Genomic DNA, 3,916 nt, shown 5'->3' on the forward strand with positions numbered 1-3,916 from the left:
GTACGTACATCGGACTCCCTCGGTGTCGTGCGGGTCCCTTGCGGCTTGAACCGTTCCCCTTGAGTCAAGAACCTCCCTATCCCGCTGACGTGGATAACAAGAGACACGAGCACCGACATGCGGTTATAATCTTAGTCTTGCGTATTCGGTGACATGCGGGTCCCTTACGGCTTGAATCTTTCCCAAAATGAGAACCCCTTGTATCCCCCTGATGTGGATAGCAAGAGACATGCCACCTACTTTATACTTGTCATTAATATAGGTTATACCTAATCATGCTTACATGTTTACCTCGGAACCTTGATCGATCCGATTAGCGGTAAATACATACTTGATCATGCTTGTACATTCCTAATCATGGTGGAGAGAATAACTAATCAAACCACGACTTAACATGCTTGTAATCTTATTCTCAATCATGTGCGAAGATAACATGCTTCGCACCTTATCATCTAGGGATTCTTGCTAACTTGCTAGTTCTCGACTACTATGTCGAGGCTCTAGTTCTTTCCCTTGATTAATGAGTAACTTACTACCTGATTCATGACATGATTCTCTCGTATGCCAAGCCTTACTAACATGCTTAATACTTGCTCATTTATCATAAGAAATATTGCTTACAATGATCATCATTTAGGACCTTGATTTGAGGGGTTTTCTTTCATAAAAGACTGCTTGAAGAAAAACTGGACCGAAGTATGTAACGCCCTCCTTTTTATTTAATTATTTTTATTAAGTTAGAGTTTATTTATGTGATTTATTTAAATATATGAGGTGTTAGTATTTTATTAAGTGGCATTATTATATTATTTATTAGAATATGAGAATTATTAGTGTAAGTAGAATTGGAGGTTAGAATAGAAAGAAGAATAAGTTATTGGGCCTAGATAGATTTAGGAAGAGTGATTAGTATTATAAATACAAAAGCTTATGTTAGAAAGAGTTTTACGTTAAACCGCTTTTTGGAAAAGAGGAGAACAAGAAAGAAGAGAAGAAAGAGGAGAACTCAGAGAGAACCCTAGGAATGAAGAACGCTGCTTTTGATTTCAGAAAAACAATCTAAGGTAAGGGTGAGACTATCTTTCACTAATATTAAGTATGTAGGTCATTAGATTGCATCTAACATGTTTTAGGATGAGTTTTGTGAGATTATGAGAATTAGGGTTTAAGTGAGAATTAATGATTAGGAGATGAAAAACCGTTGAATTGATATATGGGGGGAGTCTCTATTCATCATAAGGGTTGTATGAACATGTGGGTAGTGAATGATTTTGTTTTCTATTTGTTTTTCATGATCTTATAAAGAATTAATGTTAAAATCGTGTTCTAATTTGTTGCTATGATTTTTTATATGTTTATTAGCTCTGAATCCATGATTTTGATGTGCTAAATTTATTCTTTAATTGTGGTTATGTTCTGTTTTAAATTCGTAGGTGTCATAATGCTTGTACTGTTTATACATCCTGTATATGATGTTGTGTCTGCGATAGTTGCAATATTTGTGATATCACTGTTATGTGTATACTCATGTCTGTCGTGCCGAAATAAACCTTGTAGATACATGATAGTGAGTTATTCTTACATGGTCACAAGACCAAATAAATAGTATTTGAACACACTCACATGAAGATATTATCTTCAAAATATTTAATTATTTTTTTATCAAGTTTCTTTTCATCATTAAAAAAATACTTGTTTATGTGTGTGTGACCAAACACTATTTGTTTGGTCTTGTGACCATATTAGAATTTCTCCATGATAGTAATTCTAGTTACTGACATTTCACGTGAAGGGCATGCGTGTTGTTCTAAGTTCATAGTGATCATATAAGTTGCAATATAAGAGTATATACTAGAAAGAAATACTTTGTTATTATAATTACCTCATTCACTGATAGTAAAGTGGCATAACTTCATATTTCTATGGTCTAATTGTCCACCAATTTGATTTGGAAATAATTGCCAATTGCCTCCTCTATACTGAGATTATCCCTTTCGGTTACTAAGAAATTTATCCGAATTATTTTTGAGTAAATTCTTCCGTAAAGAGGCTACCGATAATTCAAAAACAAAAATATTTTGAATTAGTCACTTTTGATTTATGTGTTTAATGTATTCATGCACTAAATCCTTTTCGCCTTGTCCATATTCTAATCGTGTAGCTTTTAATAAAGATTAATTAAAAATCGACATTCCCTTTTTTATTGGGTATATATCTAATTGAAATATTTGGTTCCAATTCATGAATAGATTTTAGGTTTTGCTCATGTTTGATCTAGTGCAATTATTCTGAATAATGAACTATATGATTATGTGTATTGATGTGCTATTTAAAGATGTGTTATATAAAGATGTGATATTTGACGATGGTGCTATTTAAAGATCGTGTAGTTTTAAGATGAACTTGGAGTAGGAAAGGAAGGATGTCTAGATTATTAGAAGCTGTCCAGCAAGCCTAAATTGAGATGACTAAGATTATTAATGATGTGATATTGTTATTTATGCACTATATGTGTTAATTATGATGCTTATGTTGATGCGATGTTTAAGATGTTGTTGATTATCATTTAATGATGTTGTATTATTGCTGATATGAGATGAATTATTTATATGTTGCTGTTGATCTTATTTAAGTTGCAAGTGTTGGTCTAAGTTGTGAAGTCGTAAGAAGTCGTCCAAATTATTGGAATCATATAAGTTGTTCAAGAAGTTCAAGTTGTAAGATGTTAAGATGTCGAGTCGAAGTTGTTAAGATGTTGAGTCCATGCATACTCATTCAAGTTGAGGGCTTGATGCCCTGGAGCTATTGCTCAATTATGTTGAGGGCTTGATGCCCTAGAGCTTTTACTCAACCACGACGATGGAGCTTTTGCTCAACCAGAGACGAGGGCTCATGCCCTAGGAGCTTTTGCTCAATAGCGACGAGGGCTTATGCCCTAGGAGTATATTTATGCTCATAAGCGACGAGGGCTTATGCCCTAGATTGGTACCATATGCATTGCATTTTCATGATGATTCAAGATGGTTTAAGACGTTAAGAGTCGAGTCTAGATGCATTCTCAAGTCAAGTTGTTAAGTTGTGATGTTTTAACGAATTACTTTGTGACTGTTATATGATGATATATTGCTAAGATGAAATGGTGATGTCTATGTATTTGATTGTAATTGTTAAATTATAAGATGTTTATATTGTTAAATGTAATTTATGATTTATGAGCTTAATATTATTGTTTGAGAAATCTCACCCCTTCTGTTGGAATGTTGCCATTATGTTGGTAACGCGCAGGTAATAAAGACTAGAGGCGTTCGTGAGTAACGGGATGAGGCTTGCTTTCTTATCTATTCCTTACATGTCTTTTTATGAATAAATGTTGAACCAAAGTTTATGAGATTTCCTAATAAGGCATGCGTGCCAAGACTTTTATCATGTTGAACTATTTCTGCTGCGTAGTTTCAGATTTTATGATGTTAAATTTTGAAGGATAATTATTATTATATGTTTTATGATTTTTAAAGAGTGTGTGACATTCCGTTATTATTTTTAAATACTCTGATTTAAGATGAAAATTTTATGTTGGTAAAACGGGGTGTTACAAAGTACGTTAAAAGGGCCTGAAGCGAGCAAACAACATGTTGTCATGCTGCTACTCGCAATGGCGAGTTGTTTACTCGCAATGGCGAGTTGCCTCACTCCCAATGGCGAGTTGGTTGCGAGTTGGGGGCGAGTAAACACCCCTTCCTGTGGGTTTTGCTCGCCATGGCGAGTAATAGCTCGCTGTGGCGAGTTATGACAGTCCAAAACTTGTAAAAATGGTATTTTAGGCCCAAAAACCTCAAACCAAGTGTCTCTAAGCATATTGGTACATATTTGATCATAGAATACTTTGTAAAACATTCATTTGGCAAGTATAAACATG

The sequence above is a fragment of the Medicago sativa genome, chromosome 4 (assembly GCF_051527215.1).
Source record: "Medicago sativa cultivar Bolivia chromosome 4, Bolivia_mono, whole genome shotgun sequence".
NCBI lineage: Eukaryota > Viridiplantae > Streptophyta > Magnoliopsida > Fabales > Fabaceae > Medicago > Medicago sativa.